The 19,403-nt window shown below is 43.1% G+C and overlaps 1 protein-coding gene across 3 annotated transcripts in view; it reads right to left on the reverse strand.

The window, feature by feature from the left end:
• HTR4 (5-hydroxytryptamine receptor 4) overlaps positions 1–19,403 on the reverse strand; it is a 724,446-nt gene that overhangs the window by 696,857 nt on the left and 8,186 nt on the right. For 2 of the 3 annotated variants that reach the window (XM_068277118.1, XM_068277122.1), the window contains exon 1: positions 1,737–2,045. The exons of the other annotated variant lie outside the window; for it this stretch is intronic. The gene's annotated coding sequence lies outside the window, so the exon portion shown is untranslated. Of the gene's footprint in view, positions 1–1,736; positions 2,046–19,403 lie in introns of those variants that run through there. 3 annotated transcript variants of the gene reach the window in all.

Raw genomic sequence — 19,403 nt, forward strand, 5'->3', positions numbered from 1 at the left:
TGATAGTGGAAATCTGTCTAACGTGCAATTCCGCAAGGGAGCAAGCTAAGGTGCGCAAAAGTTACCTGCAAATAATAATATTTAATAGCAGTATTTGTATAACGCCTTTCTCCTGTCGGACTCTAAGCACTTGCGAGGCAGCCACTAGAGCGCACTCAGTAGGCAGTAGCAGTGTTAAGGAGACTTGCCCAAGAAACGCCTTACTGAAAAAGGTGCTGGCTTACTGAACAGGCAGAGCAGAGATTTGAACCCAGGTCTCCTGTGTCAGAGGCAGAGCCCTTAACCATTACACTATCCAGCCACTGCTGGATAGAACTTATCACCAGTTATATGGATTAGGCATTCTGACTGGTTGATCTTGGCAAACACCCCAGTTTTCTTAATGTTCATCAGACCTATTCTGTTATGACATGCAAAGCATCATCAGGTTGCCATGGGTTACTGCACAAAGTTATAACTCTTAACACTATCTTCTTCAGTTAGCTCTGTGTTGCCATTTCAACAGTTAATGAGGAGTTTGAGCAAAGTTTTCAGGCAGACCACAGTTCAAATACACCCATAGTTATTCAACCTTGAGAAACAGGCACATAGCGCTGTAACTTCCAACATGACTAACATGGGAACAGTACTCTACTTATAAGAACAGAGCAGGAGGTTGTTGACATATCTAGTATGACCTTTTCCACTGTGACACAGAGATCCTTGCTTATGTCTGCTAAGTATATGCTGTCACATATCTCCCTATTAAAAACACTGTATGGATCTCAACACGCCATCGCATCTGGTAAACTAGAGAAAATTAGATTCACAAGTCATCCCTTTGTCTACATAGATTTTCTAATGCCTGATACAGAATCAACTTCAATGATTCAGTCTCTGAATGGTGCATACTATGGCACAAAGCAGTCACATATGCCATGAAGCTTAAATTCCATCTGTGATCTCCTTACACTGTGACACAACAAGTGTTCCAACACATCCTATCTTAACATTACAATTAAGACCCTTTACAAGTAAGCTTGTGTATACCGTTAAGTAGTGCAATGCATCAAGGATCCGGATGGAAGCACAGTAACCTATAGCAACAAGATTTTACCTTTCATCACATAGAAGAGGCAGAAGGGTGTAAAATGCTTATTGACTTGTTGCTATGGGTTACTCCCCTTACATCTTTATATGCATTTCTTATATCATAAACCTGGAGGAGCATGCTTTTATAGGGATGTGCCGTCATCTGATATAACAGTGCTGGAAAATAGACTAAAAGCACTCTGGCAAAAGGAAAGGAATGATACAACAAAAACAAGAATAGAGCAGCTGCTCACAGCAACTACTCGGAATAATTAACTAAAACTTTATTGGTTGTTATGGAAGACAATGGCCTTAATAAAGTATGCATTTAGACAACTAGTAAAATAAAGTGTATGTTTAACCCCCTAGCAACCTAACTACCTGCTTTGTTGCTTTCACTAGGTAGTGTACAGCTGCCTTGTTGCTATTGGTAACAATGTAGTTTCTTATTTCAGTCTGCATGCCACAATCCTCAGCTGCTACTTCTCGCCTTTAGATTAGTTATAGCCTGGACATTACAAAGATCTCAAGTGCATAGGGAAGTATTACTAAATAATTCTAAAATGCGAACGATCCTGTAGGATGCTGCAGTTTTGAGAGACAAGCAAGATGAGGGTGTGCTAAATACAGCAGTTATCACAGAATAAACAAGAAGCCCCCCTTACCATTGCAGTGCGTGTGCAGAGAGGAGTCCCCAATGCATGTTACCACTTGCTGCGGATCACTGTCCTCATCCTCCTTAGTTGGATCCAGGATAAGAGACAAGTGCTGGGATGCCCTCTGGATGCAATGCAGAGGATACTGGCGCTCCTTCTGTGGGCAGACTCCGCAGTGACACACGGAAGCCTCATTCCTGGAGGTCAGTCTCTGGCCATATCCCCCCCTGGGCTGATAGAGTTGTTCTGCGGCGGAAAGTTTGCAGCTGTGGTTAATACGTCTGCACAGAGCGAGCGGCGCTACCTGGCAATCTGCTCTCCGCTGCCTTGTATACACATTCATTCAGAGAGGCAGCCAATCACAGGGCAGCGGCTTATGCTGGCTACTGTACGCTATCCCAGCAGCAGTGTGAGCAGCACAACTCCTGCGCACACATGTACAAGCTGTGACAGTGAGCTCAGAGGGACTCCCTGCCTGGGGGATAGCGCAGGGCTCATTCCACAGTCCACACAATACATATTGCAGTCCTCTTCCTTATGTCGGTTTCATGGGCTGACAGTAACAGCTCCGCACTCTTCCGTAGTAGCCCGGTACATGCGACCGGCGTGTCTGCTACCGCTACTCGGGAGAAGCTTCCAGGCACACCCCCCAGCTGCACTTGTCTGCCTCCTCAGCTGATGCACATCCACACTCAGCTCATTCAGCTGCCTCACGTGTTGTCAAACTATCACATAACGAAGGGAATGCATTATTGTGGCGAGGACAGAGCCTTAGGGTGCGTACAGACATGCGACTATAGTCGTTTGAAACGATCGTTACCGACGGCATTGCCCGACGATCGTTCGTAAAAAGTGCACAAACGATCATTAAAACGACCGACCAACGAGATATGTCGTTGGTAAAGAACGATCCATTCTGCCAGATCTTTTCCAACGACCATCGTTCAAAAAGTAATGTCTGTACAACGATCGGTCGTTGATCGTTCGTTCTCAAAGCTTTGCACATGCTTAAACAGTTCTTTTTGACACTTGTGTTTGAAATCAGTTTATACATCATGTTGCGCACGCAACGCTCGTTCCAAGATCGTTCGTACACGAACGATGTTCAAAGTAGCCTTTCTTCAAACGATCATCGGCCGATACCTCCTTTAACATCGTTCGTCGTTCAGAACGAACGATCGTTATCGTATGTCTGTACGTACCCTAACAATGAACTAATTTTTGTTCATTTCTTATGGATGAAGACTGTGTGTGGTGTGCCGACATTCGGGGTACACAACTATTTTCAGGACATTTGACTGCTTCGCATATTTTGTAGGCCTCTTTTCCAGAAGTAAGCCGTTATCATGCAGCAACAAGCAGTTACCAGGCAGCAGTGAGCAGTTGAGAGAGTTTTAGAGTGGAGCAGTGCTTTTCAGCGCTGCTAAATTTGGGCGCAGCCGACGCCTTCATAGACTACAATAGGAATCATTCCTATTGCAGCGCTCAGTGAGTAACGTCGGCTCAGTCAGAAGACGGAGCCGAGGTTGCTTAAAAACATAATAATTCGGCCTCCAGCAATCGCTTTCATTCCCCCACTATCCATGGCGGCCTGGAGGGGAAATAGTATTTAAATCGGCCCGGACTTGTGCAGAAGCAGGATCAGCCATATACCACTGTATCCTGTGCCCAAGTCTACCGGCGCCGATTTCAAATGTACTCTTTGAGAGGCATTTTACTGCCTATCAACAGTTAGTGGAAAGGAGGCCTAAAGCTCAAACGATTTTTCACTGGAAATTGGACCGTTAGTGGCCAACTAACGGTCCAATTTCCAGCGAAAAATCGTTTGAGCGATCAGAAATTCTGATCGGATTGGTTGTAAATAATCTCCATTGGTGGACACAATCGATTATGAACGAGTGAAAAAAATGCCGCCCGAATGAATTTTCGTCGAATGAAAATTTTGATTTTCTTGGTGGTCGTGATAGATGGGAAGCAAAGATTGGTTAGTTGATCGTGTAGTTAACGATTTTTCGTCCGATCAGAATTTCTGATCGCTCAAACGATTTTTCGCTAGAAATTGGACAGTTAGTGGCCACCTGTAGGGTACTTTCACACTGAGTCGCAAAAGACAATAATATAATCGCAGCGCAATGCAATGATATTCCTATGGGGCTTTCATGGCCTGGTTTACACTTGGTGCATTTGGAATTGCACATAAACACGCTGTAAAACCGCAAAATGGGTTTATACGGGCCCGTTTCCACTGGAGCGAATCTGCATGCGTTTCCTGCATGCAGATTCGTATAGACAACAAAAGTGGATGGGACTGTTTCCACTTGTGCGGGATTCTGTGCGGTTTGTCGTGCAGAAAAAAATCTGCACGGCAGACCCATCAGAATTCGCACGCCGCACACAATTCGTCGGTAATGTAACTAAATAGGAAAACTGCAAGCATTTTAGTCTTGCGGTTTTCCCTGCGTTTTCGCGTGCATTTCCGCTTAACCACTTAAGGACCGGGCTTGTTTGCGCTGATCTGTGCAGGGTGCGCTCTCCAGCCCACAGCACAGACCAGCAAGCAGCCAGGACGACCAGACTCCCCCCCCCTTTTTTCCCCACTAGGGGGATGTCCTGCTGGGGGGGGTCTGATCGCAGCCGGCTATTTTTGTTCAGAGGGGGCTCCTCAAAGCCCCCCTCCGCAGCGATTTTCCGCCCCCTTCCCTCCTTCCCCTCCTTCCTATGGGCGGCACAGGACAGTGATCTGTCCTGCGCCGCCGGCTTCAGCCTATCAGATGCCGGCGATCCCCTGCCAATCAGAGGCCAGGGATCGCCGATCTCCTTTACAGCACTGCTGCGCAGCAGCGACGTATGATGTAAACAGCAGGATTCTTTCCCCGCGTGTTTACATTTAGCCTGCGAGCCGCGATCGGAGGCTCGCAGGCTGTTCACGGTTCCATGGAAACACCACTGCGACCTGCGTCCGCCTATCGGCTGACGTTGGTTGTTAAGTGGTTAAAAACCCATGTCAATGCTGGCATTGACATGGTTAAAATCGCATTGTACAAACAGCGCAGGATTCCGCATGAAAAACTGCATAGAAACAGCAACGAAACTGCAACCGCATGCGGATTTGTTGCCGTGATTTTCCCATCGAAATCTCACCGCAGTGGTGGAAACGGGCCCTGCGTGTTTTTGTATACGTTTCTATGCTTTTTTTCTCCTGATTTAATGGAAGGGCTGGGGGAGGAAAATTAATTACACATACAAAAATTTGCATTTCCATATGCTTCTGTGTGCTAAAAAAACGCAGCCATTGACTTTAATTACATGCGTTGCTGATCAGCAACGCTCAAAACTGCTGACAACCCTACGTTTCAGCAGTGAGGGCAATCGCAGCGCACTGATCTGAACAGGATCCATTGATTGAAATACATTTTATAAACACGATGCGTTTTAGCGTTGCTCTGCAGCGCATTAAAACGTCCAAGATGTGAACGAGCTCTTATTCCACAGTAGCTGATGATTCCCAGTGAGAAAATGCACGATATGCAATATTAAGCTCAATTCACACTGTCTATTGCATTATCACCTTGCAGCTGACATCATTGCAGCGTGATGCAGTGAAAATTGTGTGCGTTTTCAGTGGTAGTGAGGCATACTTTTATTGTTGTGTATGCCTCATTCTATGCTTGCACTTGCACTGCTATGGTAACACCCGATGCAAATTTTTGGCTACCTGGCATTGTGCTTGCATAGCAGTGCAGCACAATTTGCTTAGTGTGAGAGGAACCTAACTCTACAAAAATTAAGTTTTTGTTTTGCATGCGTTTTGCAAAACACATTTAACCATAATCCATCTCAATGACTGAGGCCCGGAATCCACTACAAATCGCTAGCGCAATTGATAGCATTTTTAATTAGCGCTTTGTAAGCGATTTCATGAGCGCTTTTGGGAGTGATTTTAAAGAAAACATGTAATGAGAAAAAGTTCCCCTGGGGGTACTCACCTCAGGTGGAGGAAGCCTCTGGATCCTATCGAGGCTTCCCCGTCCTCCTGTGTCCCACGGCGGTCTCGCTGTACCCCTCCGAACAGCGGGAATGTAAATATTTACCTTCCTGGCTCCAGCGCAGGCGCAGTATCAGCTCTCCACTCGGAAATAGGTGGAAATAGCTGATTGCTGTTGGGCCGCTCAACTGCGCAGGCGCAAATCTCCTGCGCCTGCGTAGTAGAGCAGACCCAACGGAGATCGGCTATTTCTGCCTATCTCTGTGCTGAGAGCCACAACAGCGCCACCCGCTGGAGCCAGGGAAGGTAAAAATAAATGTAGCTTGTCAGCCAGGACTGCGGGAGACTTCGGGGGAGCCAGCGCTGGATTGCCTGCTGCTATAGGGAGGGGAAAGCCTCATTGGGACCCTAAGGCTTCCCCCCTTCAAAGGTAAGTACCCCCAGGGGACTTTTTTCAGTAAAGGGGCTCTTTAAAAAGTGTAAGCTTTTTGCCAGCGATTGTGTAGTGATTTGTGATCAGCGATTTTTAATTCTGTTTGGTCCTTTTATTTCACTATAATTTTGTTTACAGTTTGCAGTAATTTAAAATTGCACACAAATCATTATGTGTAGCGATTCATGAGCGATTTGCCATGAGCGCTTCAATACTTTACATTGAAGCGCAAATGCTCCCAAAATACTACATGTCCTGTGATTGCGATTTTGCTAATCACAAACGCTACTATGAAATTTGTTACATTTATTTACATTGGCAGAGCGTTTAGGGAAAGCGCTACCAATGTAAAGCGCTCCCTAAACGCTCAATAAAATGCTTTAGTGGGTTCCAGGCCTAACATGTGGTTTTCTGTTAAAATACAATTTTGCATGCAGAAAAAATGATGCTATTTTGACAAGTGTGGTCCCAGCCTTAGCCTTATCCCTGTGATTTTTGGGACACTTTTTTTTTGTATTTGCGAATTGCGATTCTGCGTTTTGCTATTTTTTTTTTTTTAGGTTCCATATCTTTTGTTTGTTCGCATTTTCACTTTTTGGAATGCAATTTTCACATGCACATCAATTAACTTCATTTACATGACTAATTAACTTCAAAACTGGATAACATTTTGGCATAACAAAAGCAAATTTCTAAATTTCCAGCATGCTTGATTGGCACAGAAATCTGCATGGAACATCATTTAAATTCTTTTATGCCTCATTCACACCTAAAAATGAAAATGTAAACGTTTTGCGTTTTTGTACGCTGTTTTTTTTCCTCTACCGGCGCTTCACTGTTTGCTGCGTTTTTTTAAGAAAAGCGCTTTTCTTAGAACTTTGCCAAAACGGGTTTTGAGGTTCACTCCCTGACACAAGTCAGGAAGTGAACTCTTTGACCCGGAAAAGAATAAATACGATGTATTTATGTAAAAAAAAAAATGCGAATACAATTGCTGCATAAATCGGTTTTGTGAGCGTTTACCGCTCTTCCTATACCTTCCATTATAGCAAAAACGCTCGAAAAATGGTAAAGGCACCGCTTTGCTGAACGCACAGAGCACAAACCACGCTGTTATGAACCTTCTCATGGATATTCATTGCACAGTTTTTTGTGGGCAATTTTAACCACTTCAGGACCACAGGCTTTACCCGTCCCCCCCCCCCCCCCCCCCCCCAAAGACCAGGCCATTTTTCATAAAAATGTCCACTGTAGCTTTAAGGGCTCGCTGCAGGGCCGCACAACTCAACACAGAAGTGATCCCCCCCCCCCCTTTTCTACCCACCAACAGAGCTCTCTGTTGGTGGGGGTCAAATCGCACCCCAGGTGTGTCTTCCCCCCTCCCTCCACCCACCAGCTAATAGGTGCGATCAGCTGTGATAGGCTTCAGTCTATCACAGTAGATCGCCTTTGTCCCTCTGGAGGGGACAGCCGAGTGACATGGCTGTCCCCTGTACATTGCTGCCTTATATCACAGCGCTGTATGTAGTAAATAGACATCAGTTTTGCCATCTAACAGTCTCCAAGCGGCGATCGCCGCTGGAAGACTGAAGGCGGAGCGGAGCTCTGCCTACCAAGCGGAGATGCGCGCATTCTCCTGCAAAAGCCAGCCCCAGGACTTTACACCGATCGGCGTTAGGCAGTCCTGGGGGTGCACGCCCTTTGGCGTGACGCGGTCCTCAACAAGTTAAAAATCGCCTGCACTTGAAAAAAGCAGAAAATGCCCCTAATGTGAACGAGCCCTGAGCCCTGGGAAGTTGCGTTGGGACGTTACAGCCACATTGTAATGTAGACTGTCACACTGCAATGCACCAAGAAAGCGATGTTCAGTGTGGCGGGTGTGGTATGGTTTAATGGGGTGCAGCATCCCAAAACACTGCATGCAGCGCATTACCACAAAACATGTGCACCTACAGTGAGAGCGGAGCAAACTTCATTAAATCTGTATATCACTGTATGTGAACCACAACACAGATATTGTGTGGCGCAACTTTCCCGTTACATGCATTCCTGCTCTCACAGAGAACGCAACTAGTGTTTTATGGCCATAGGTTGTACATTTGTGCACAGGCTTTGTTTACAGTAGGATTCAATTTTTTTTGGGGGGGTGGGGGGGGTCCACTCTTTTCCCAAACTCCAACAGCAGCATATGAGTGCATTTCAGCGCTAACATTTCTCCTCTGTAGTATTACTACACCAGTGCTATTGTGGGCACAGCATCACTCCTTACTTTGGAAGAAAATTGGGCACATATTGAGAAGTAGTCAAATTGGGCTCTAATGTGAAATATCAGCTACTGGGCGCAAAACTAGACGATTTGGGCGCTGCCCCCGTCAAACTGTAATTTTCATTTTCAGAATTAGTGGTTTGAAAAATATCATTATGAAATTAGTTTTCACAATCATTTTTGTAAATTATCGTTTTAACTTTTCAACATTTCGATATTCTACTTTATCATTTTTACATTTGTTTTGAGAATTATAATTATCTTTTTGAAACATAATTCTACATTTTTACATTCGTTTTGAGAATTGTAATTACGTGGGGTCTTATGGTTAGGCAGGTACCACCAGGGGGGTCTAAGGGTTAGGCACCATGGGAGGGGAGGATCTTAGGTTTAGGTACCACCAGGAGGGGTCTTAGAGTTAAGCACCTCCAGTGGGGGGAGGGGGTCTTAGGATTACGCACCACCTGGGAGGATCTTAGGGTCAGGCATCGGTAGTAGGAGGGTTCTGTGTGAGACTAGGGTTAGGTTTAAGATTAGTAAAATATTGGTAGAATTTTTGGGCTACATATAAGACGTACACACGAATACACCGGAAATATATATGGCTTTGGAATACTTACAATCATTAGAAATCACTTTAATCACTAATTTTAAGCCATTTTTTTTTAATAAACTGATATTTTAGTACTCCTTACCGGAAATAATAATTTTGGCTTTATCCTGCACCCTATTTTTACAGCGCCTCTAATTCATGCACGTCTTCGGAACTGACCTTGCTGCTTCTGCTGCTTCATCACTAATTACCATTACCAATCACCTCATGCCCCAGGCTGAATGTCATGTAAAGCTGTCTCTTGTAAGTGACTCTGTAATGCTACTCAAATGGGGTTAATGTCCGTGCTACTCAAGTCTTCCCGTTGCTCTAACTATAGTAACGTTTAAACATGCACAGTCGTGATTAGATGCATTAAAGATAAAGACATTACAAAAATATACTTCAGGTTTCATGGTGATAACGTAGCACGGAGACTAAATATGACCAGCAAGCAAGAAGCATCATTAATAATGCAAACACAACAATGTTTCTATCTTTGCTTTATGTCTGACAACATCAGTTGACATGGTGACACCTCTATCTGTGAAAAGAAGTAATTGACTGGTCAATTATTATTAGAAATGTATGTAGTGCTGACATTTTCCACAGCACTTTACAGAGTTCACTGAATAATTAATGTTGCTGTCCAAATAAGCTGTGTCCCTACCCAGTCATAGCCTAATATTCCTGCCATGGCTCGGAGTCAGTTCACCTATAGTATATTTTTGGCATGAGAGAAATAACCACAGTACTTGGAGGAAACCCACACAGACACAAGAACGTACAAACTCTATGCAGGGAGTGTCTGGGGCAAGGTGAGAGCACTAGAGGCTTACGCCTGTACACACTTTGGTAAGTGATTGGCCAATCATAAATTAATTTTATTACTTCCATGTAGTATGAGGGTTTACCTAGTCCTAGACAATCTGCTCATAGTATTATTATTATATAGTATTTATAGAGTGCCGACAACTTCAGCAACGCTGTACAGAGTACTGTATATTGTCTTGTCACTTAACTGTCCCTCAGAGGGGCTCACAATCTAATCCTTACCATAGTCATGTTTATGTAGGTATCGCTTAGCCTATGTATCCTAGCATAGGGCCAATTTAGGGGGAGCCGACTAACTTATCTGTATATTTTTGGGATGTGGGGGGAAACAGTAGTAGGAAATCCACACAGACACAAGGAGAACATACAAACTCCTTGGAGATAGTGTCCTGGCTGGGATTCGAACCAGGGACCCAGCGCTGCAAGGCGAGCGTTATCTGTTGACTCTCATACTATATGGAGGTGGTAGAATTGGTCAGTGATTGGCTAAGCATAATGGAAAGTGTGTACCAGGCTTTAGCCAACAGATATGGTCAAGGAGATGAAAAAAATATTATGCTTAGCCACACCCCCTTCGCGGTTGCACTACACAGATGCCTGTGCAGCAAACGGAGCCGTGTGGGCTTGACTTTTTTCAGTCCTATCAATGAATTTGAGCTGTGCAAAAAATGTGTGAGGACCTCAGCCTTTAGGGCCTGTTTCCACTTGTGCCACACGCGTCTGCGAGACGCACAGCGGCACTTCCAGGTCTGCGGGTACGCAGACAAATCTCATCAGCTGTGCCATGCACGGCTATGGGATTCGCAGCCTCCCGCACAACTTAGGATGGAAAAGCCGGCCGAATCGCTAGTGCAAGCAATTCAGCCAGCGGGCATTATTACTCCCTTTGGCTGAGTTTCCCCATGCAATTTGCCTGCTGGGAAACTCTGCGGATTCGTCACAGAAACCGTGCAAGTGGAAACGGGCCCTTATGGACTGGAGCTTGACATTCCTGGTCAGGGACCCTGCACTGGAACGGTGGGCTGTACAATGATCCAGAAAGCCTCTGGACTATCCTAAGGCTTCCCACTTCTGAGGTACGGAGCAAACTGTGTTTTTTATTTTAATTTTCGCTTTTGCTGTCTTTTACTGGAAACTGTATGCAAGCTGGAACCGGGGCAGTCAAAGCTGACAGGAAGTTAATTTTACTGTACTAAGTCTGTGCTGCATACAATTTGCATGAATATTACATACAAGCTGAGGTTATTTGCATCTTATGACCATCTCTTTTGGCTAAGCAACTAGCCCTCTCACTTTGCCATTCTGCCAGCTATGCAGATATTGGAGGAACTGTACCAAAATATATTACTGTATCTTTGCTATTATCACTTGTTTTTTTCCACAAAAAGTTCCCGAATCCCAAATTTTCTCGAATCCTAAAAGGTTTGTGTACCTCTCAAGACTTGGCTACGAACCAACTTATTCTTAATCAATATTGTAGTATGTATATCCCATATGGAAACAAAATGTCTAGGAATAAAAAAAAGGCCTCTATGGATGAATAGAAGCAGCAGCACGGTGGCGTAGTGGTTAGCTCTCTCGCCTTGCAGCGCTGGGTCCCTGGTTCGAATCCCGGCCAGGGCACTATCTGCAAAGAGTTTGTATGTTCTCTCCGTGTCTGCGTGGGTTTCCTCCGGGCACTCCGGTTTCCTCCCACATTCCAAAAACATACAGTTAATTGGCTCCCCCTAAAAATTGGCCCTAGACTACAGTACTTACACTACATAATATCGACATATGGCAATGGTAGGGATTAGATTGTGAGCTCCTTTGAGGGACAGTTAGTGACGATATATATATACACTGTACAGCGCTGCGTAATATGTCGGCGCTATATAAATACTAAATAATAATAATAATAAAGGTTAGGGATAAAATGAAGAGGAAAAAGAATGCCTATAAGGTCCTAAAACAGGAGGGGACCGAGGCTGCACTAAGCAATTTATAAGGAGTGCAATAAAAATTGTAAAAAAGAAATTAGGCTGGCAAAGATCGAAGCTGAAAATCAAATTGCTAGGGATATCAAATCTAACCCAAAAATGTTTTACAAGTACATCAACTCTAAAAAAAGAAATGTTGACTGTATAGGACTCCTAAAGGATTAGGGGTGGGAACTCAATGGTGTATGACCAAGGTAAGGCAGAGTTATTAAATGCTTTCTTTGCTTCTGTCTTCACAAAGGAAACAGCACTGTTGCAAATTACAGAGGCAGAAGAGTCTCAATCTTCTAACTGTAATATTAAATACTTAAAGGGACTCCGAGCAGTGCAGAAACTATGGAAAGATGCATATCATTTTAAAGCTCTCTTTCTCCTCTTTCCAATGATATATAAACCGCCGCCCTACGCCTTTTAGTTTTCGCTATTTTCGCGATTGAAATTGCTGCGGCCGCGATTTTGATCGCGAAAATAGAGAAAACTAAAAGTCGTAGGGCAACAATTTAGGTGTCGTCAGAAAGAGGAGAAAGAGAGCTTTAAAATGATATCCATCAAGCCATAGTTATATTGTATTACACAGGACGACTTTTTGTCAAAGTCAGCAGCTGCATTTAGCAGAATGGAGCTGCTGACACTGGGGAAAGTGTCGTCCTGTGTAATACAATATAACTATGGCTTGATGGATATCATTTTAAAGCTCTCTTTCTCCTCTTTCTGACGACACCTAAATCGTTGCCCTACACCTTTTAGTTTTCTCTATTTTCGCGATCGAAATCGCGGTCGCGGCAATTTCAATCGCGAAAATAGCGAAAACTAAAAGACGTAGGGTGGTGGTTTATATATCATTGGAAAGAGGAGAAAGAGAGCTTTAAAATGATATGCATCTTTCCATAGTTTCTGCACTGCTCGGAGTCCCTTTAACGCAGGAAGAAGTGAAGGCAAGACTAAATAAATTAAAAATAGACAAGGCACCTGGCCCGGATGGCATGCATCCTCGGGTCCTAAGGGAAAGTTCAGTTATAGATAAACCCCTTTATCTTATTTATTTATTTATTTATTGTATTTATAAAGCGCCAACATATTACGCAGCGCTTATCTTTTGTGACTCTCTTTCAACTGACAGAGTCCCAGTGGATTGGCGTACAGTCCACGTTTTCCCACTATTTAAGAAGGGCAAAAAATCAGATCCAGGAAATTATAGACCTGTAAGCTTAACATCAGTTGTATGCAAACTATTTGAGGGGTTACTAAGAGATACTATACATGACTTCATAGTAGAAAATAATCGTATTTCTCAGCATCAACATGGGTTTACTAAAGACAGGTCCTGTTTGACTAACATGCTCAGCTTTTATGAGGTAGTGAATGCTAATATGGATATTGGGAATGCTGTAGATGTGATATACTTGGACTTTGCAAAGGCCTTCAACACTGTTCCCCAGTCCCCACAAAAGTCTGGTGCAAAAGTTGAGGATGCAAGGACTGGGGAAGAGTCTGTGTGCATGGATAGGGAGCTGGCTAATGGACAGAAAACAAAAAGTTGTGGTCAATGGATCGTACTCAAAATGGGAGACTGTTAGCAGTGGGGTCCCACAGGGGTCTATACTGGGTCCAACAGTAGCGTGGATCGGGGGGAGGCCCTAGAGCTGCGCAGCCGCACTCGCGCATATGCGAACTGCGCAGCGGCGGCCAGCTCCGGCGGCCATCTTTGTGGAGGAGGAAGAGCCCGACCTGGTCTGGGGGGTCGGGACCGGCCGGGGGGCACATTGAGCTGCGGGGACCCGGCGGAACGGCACGGAGGGCGCGGACGGCGCCCTCCGTGCATTGCTATTACATGCAGGTATTTAACTTTTTAGGTCTTTTTCGCCTCATAAGTCCTTTAATGACCTAGTAGATGCAGTAGTGAGCAATGTTGCTATTTTTGCAGATGATACAAAATTGTGCAGAATCATCAACTCTCAGGAAGATAGTGTCATATTGCAACAGGGTCTGGATAGGATGGCTATATGGGCACATAAGTGGCAGATGAAATTCAATGTTGAAAAATGTAAAGTCATGCATTTTGGTCATACCAATGGTCTAGCACCATACAAAATAAATGGGATACAGTTGGGGACATCAAACTTGGAGAAGGACTTAGGAGTACTCATCGACAACAAGTTAAATAATCGTACTCAATGCCAAGCCGCTGCAGCTAAAGCTAACAAAATTTTGGAATGCATTAAAAGGGAAATAAAAACTCGAGATGCTAGCATAATATTGCCCCTGTTTAACTCTCTAGTAAGGCCACATCTGGAATATGGAATTCAGTTCTGGGCACCACATTACAAAAAAGATGTTGCAGTTTTAGAGCAGGTGCAGAGACGAGCAACAAAATTGATACGTGGGATGGAAGGTCTCGCTTACCAAGAAAGGTTAGATAAACTGGGTTTATTTAGTCTAGAGAAAAGACGCCTTAGAGGAGATCTAATTTACATGTATAAATACATCAGAGGGCAATATAATAGCTTGGCGGATGAGCTTTTTTGTCCCTAGGCCTTCTCAAAGGACTAGAGGACATGATCTGCGCATGGAGGAAAAACGTTTTAGCCATTTATTTAGGAAAGGGTTCTTTACAGTAAGAGTGATTAAGATGTGGAATGCATTGCCACAGGAAGTAGTTATGGCAAACTCTATACCTGCATTTAAAGGGGGCTTAGATGCTTTCCTTGCGTTGAAAGACATCCATGGCTACAATTACTAGGTAATGCCTAATGATGTTGATCCAGGGATTTTTTTCTGATTACCATCTGGAGTCGGGAAAGGAATTTTTCCCTTTTGGGGCTAATTGGACCATGCCTTGTACGTTTTTTTTTTTGCCTTCCTCTGGATCAACAGGGATATGTGAGGGAGCAGGCTGGAGTTGTACTTTGTACTGGTTGAACTAGATGGACGTATGTCTTTTTTCAACCAAAATAACTATGTAACTGTAACCATGACTGACTTTTCTATTTTCTTTGGTTGATATTGAAAGGCTGTTTTGGTGAATGCAACATTGCATTATCACTCTATTCATCTATTCATGTTTCAGTAACAAGTCTGAAATAGAAAATGGTTCCACTTTCTGGGTCTGATGGCTGAACTCTCTTTGGGCTGAGACCCACCACTAATCACCAGCAATTCTAAAAACGCTTTGCCAATAAAAGTGGTGGTGAACCAACCAGAGCAATTGCAATCATAGGACATGCAATCGTAATCACAGGACATACAGCATTTTGGGAGCGTTTGCACTTCAATGCACAGATTATGCGCTGCAAAATCGCTTTAGAATCACTTTTCAAAGCAATTTTGCATCAATTTCAGGGCTGAATGTTAACTAGAAGCACTTCTGATAGGAGGCAGGGCTATGGGCGGAAGTTGAGCATCAAAACACCTGGTGAGTATATAAAACTTTATTTACAGAGAGAAATCACTAATCAAAAGCACTGTACATTTTACTGGTCTGTACAGTGCGTCAAAACACAGCAAAACTCGTAAGAATCGCTGCACACAGCGCTTGCGCAATTTCCAAGCTCTACAGCAATTCCTAGTAGGTCCCTGGCCTAATTTTTTTCTAGCTGCTTGTGTTAGGGCCCATTCACACTTACAAACGCAAAACACTAGCAATTAGCGCTAGCATTTTGCACTGGCGATTTTTACGTGATAAATGCGTTTTTTCACTGGTCATTTTAGCATTTTTCAGCAATCGCAATTGAAACATTGCGATCGCTCAAAAACGCTAAACGCTTGTGCAGCCAACATCTTGCTGAGGACTGTAAAGCTGAATTATCGCAAATACCTTCTGTTTTAAGAAGGCAAAATTACATTTATCTCTGCTGGTACTTGTGGAGAAATTAATCATTTCTGGACCGGGCAGCTGTGGCCACTTTAGAAGAAAATTTTACAGGGTTTTTTTTTTTTTTTTTTAACATGAATGTAATTCATAGGTATGTCCCTTTAATGGGTACATACCATTTGCAGTAGTCACCATTCCTCTGTCCTCCGGTGTCTGTATGCGGCGATCCTTCTTTTTCGTCTAAGAAGTCGAATCCTCTTGCTGTAGGAAGTAGCAGAGTATTGCCTGCAGTACAGCCTTTCCCTCCCCCTGCCTGCTGTCACTTTATCTGTGATAGCTTTTCACACTTGTGCTAAGCGACTCTTCCCTATGTGTCACAGTCTCAGTACAAACAGCACAGGGAGAGAGCCGCGATGGCCCGAAAGTACTTCACGAGGTCGCGGCCATCTTGTGGCAAGAGTTTAAAATTATATTTATTATAGTAAAAAGTAGCAGGGAACGGTAAAAAAGTAGTAGATTGAAGTCCGGGGAGAAAGAGGATCAAGGTGATTTTTTTTTGCCCTTTTTAGTACTGCTATTGCTGTGATTGGCTCACAGCAATCACGGGGTTAGGAGCTAATGAAATTGACTGATATGCGGAAGCTCTGCTGTCAGCACGGCAGCAGAGCGAGCAGTTGCAGCAGCACCAACAGCGGCACGAAACGCGAGAGCGACAAGACCGCGCGGTGGGGGTGATTGAAATCTACTCCCTGGCAGGAATAACTGGAGGTAAACGGCGTAAATTTTAATCATCAGGGCCCGGAAGAGGTTAAGCTTGCTACTGGGACTTCATTCTATAGCCTGCTCCTTTCTGCTCCTTTTAGGTTTTCATTAAACTTTGTTTTTATCCGTTATAACATTTAAAGAGAACCTGTACTGAGTAAAAATATTTAACGTAAACACATGAGGTAGGTTCAAACGAACATTACATAGTTACCTTGCCATCAGTTTCTCTCAGAAGCTCACCATTTTCTTCTGACAATAATCCCTTCCAGTTCTGACAATATTTTGTCAGATCTGAAATATACCAGTTGCTGTTAGTAAAATATCGGTTGCTGTCAGTTATAGCTGAGAGGAAAACTGATGTACCAGGTAATGTCCATGTTTCCCTATGGCTCAAGTGGGCGATGATACTGTTTAACTGTGTGCTGACCAGAAAGCTGTTATGGTTAGTGGACATTTTCAAAATGGAGGACGGAAAATCCCCTTGATCACAGTGAACAAACAGGACGCGGGACAGGAGAAAGACACTGAGGAGTAGACTACATGGAAGGTAAGTATGACTTGTGTATGCTTATTTTGACTTTTCATTTTCAGTTCAGGTTTTCTTTAAACTATAAAAAAACTTTAGGACTGAAGACTTACCCTTTCAACCTTTTAAAGGGGCATTGTAGTGATATATAGTAGAATGCAGTTAATTATTCAAGAGAACCACTTTTATTTTATTTTCTTAGTTTCATCACTTCCTATAGATATATATTGCTGTATATTGGTATGTAGCCTCACCCGTCCAGTAATGATTAGCCTAGGCTGTTTACCTATTCAAAATTCTCCTCCCAAACCATTCTGGAAGACCATGTATATTTTGTACTGGCTTCAGAACTCTAAGGAAACAAACATTCCACAGACCTGCACCTGATAGGACTAAAGATGTTGCCTGTGAAAAATGTCAGAATGTAAATTGGCGCAGAACATTCCCAGTAGCAGGAATGAGACGGAGGGGCGCGTGCGGCCAGGCTGCACTGATGCAGAACACCAAAGCTAAAGCAGATGCCTAAGGTTATCCTGGGACAATTAAGAGGCCGGGGAGGATGCAACCACATACAGAAGAATGTACTCAATGATTTAGGATACCCAATTTCACATTAATTATGCTGGTTGCGCCATCAGAAACACTTCCTATATCTATAGATTGCCATATATTGGTCTGTAACCCAGCCCTTCCAGTGATGTTTAGCCTATGCGCTTTAGTTATGCAGACTTCTGCCAGTACAATCTAGAGACCAGGGTCCATATGCTATTCACTTTTCCTCCTGAGATTTCTCCTAGGAGATCATTTCAAACCTTATCAATAAAATGCCTTTTAAACCACCAGCAAGCTACTCAAAATAATTGACAGTAGTTGTTCACCCAACTTTTTGGTACATTTTCAAATGCAAAGCGTGGAAACGTTATTTTAAAGCATAGATTAAAAAAATAATCGCCTAGAAGAAAACTCAAGAGAATAAGTGAATTGCAAATGGGCCCAGATGTTTCTGCAAACTTTGGAAAACACAACAAAAATACATTCCACGGTGATACACCTTGCCATCACTAAAGATGTCCCAACCAGTGATACATTTAAGAATGTAAATCAGGGAAAAGAAAACAGTAAGTAATGGCATCTGGTATGTTTCTGGAGCTCTGTTGCTTAGGCTGCGTACACACTTGCGTAACGATCGTTCGTAAACACCAATTAACGATCGCTCATCCGACAATTGCATAAAGTTCTTTCTGTTGCGATCAGAAGCGATCGTTAAGGAGAGCGAGGAAAGTGCAATCATTGCACGAGCGAATTTTCCAACAAGTTGGATCCTATCGCGCGATCATCGCTGTTAAAGAAAGGTGTGTAAAGCAATCGTGCGAGAACGATCGTTACAGAATGTAGTGCGCAACTGCGCATATAGCTGGAACCTATGTATTTCCAGTGTATTGTGTTTGGTAACGATCGTTCTGTGAGAATTTTGAAAAAAAAACAAAAACCATCAATTTTGCTGTTAATCTAAATGTTTTGTAAAACATTACGTAATATCCGTGTGCGTACGCAACCATTCTTCACTGATTGTTTGTTTCTGCAATAACAATCGCTGCGCTACATTCTCAGTTGCCTAATTTGCATTTACTGCTCTGCTCGTCCAACTATCGTTCCTAACGAACGATCGTTATCGCAGGTGTGTACATACCATTAGTCGCTGCATTTGCTTGCCTCTTCTGTCCCACACCTGATTCATTTCTAAGATAATGTCTCATTACTTATTTTCACTTCGAGCATGCAGTAAGGTTTATAATTATTTGTTAATTCTCTTGAACCCATTTTGCCAGTTAAGCTGAAAATCTCCAAAATGTAAATGTGTTGTAGTTAACTGGGCCCCGTCTCTGCCTCCATTGCACACTACAGTGGTAAACAAGCCTCATGTGTTTACGATATACTACAGTAAAGTTCTTATACATCTCACTCTTGCTGTTTGGCTGATGAGAGTGACTTGAGCACTTTCTATACAGTGTTGCCTGAAAAGACTCACAAATGAAACTAAATCCAAAACACTACAGATTTTTTTTTAAATTTCTTTGTGAGTGTGGGCCTGGAAAGATCTGTTGATAATAATCCCTGTGATACAATTGCCTGATCCACTTGAAATTCTTGATGAGATGGTTTGAGTCATTGCTGTCCTTGGCTATCACTCTTTCTATTCTACATACGGTATTTTATCGTTTGCTTATATTCCTTGCTATGTTTATTTTTATTTTAAATAACTGCTTTACAACTGCCTTGAAATGTTTACTCTTTATTTACACAGTATATATTGATTGATAAGACATGCTTCTCATTCCTGAGATTTAAAACAAAATAAAGAATTCTGAATGATCAATATTTTGTTGGCTACTGCAGACAGTATTTCTAAACTGTGCTTTTGCAGTTATTGTTATTTGCAGTTATTGTTATTAGTAGTTTAGCATTTTCTGTTTGATGCAAAGTT

The sequence above is a fragment of the Hyperolius riggenbachi genome, chromosome 3 (assembly GCF_040937935.1).
Source record: "Hyperolius riggenbachi isolate aHypRig1 chromosome 3, aHypRig1.pri, whole genome shotgun sequence".
In the NCBI taxonomy this organism is placed as follows: domain Eukaryota; kingdom Metazoa; phylum Chordata; class Amphibia; order Anura; family Hyperoliidae; genus Hyperolius; species Hyperolius riggenbachi.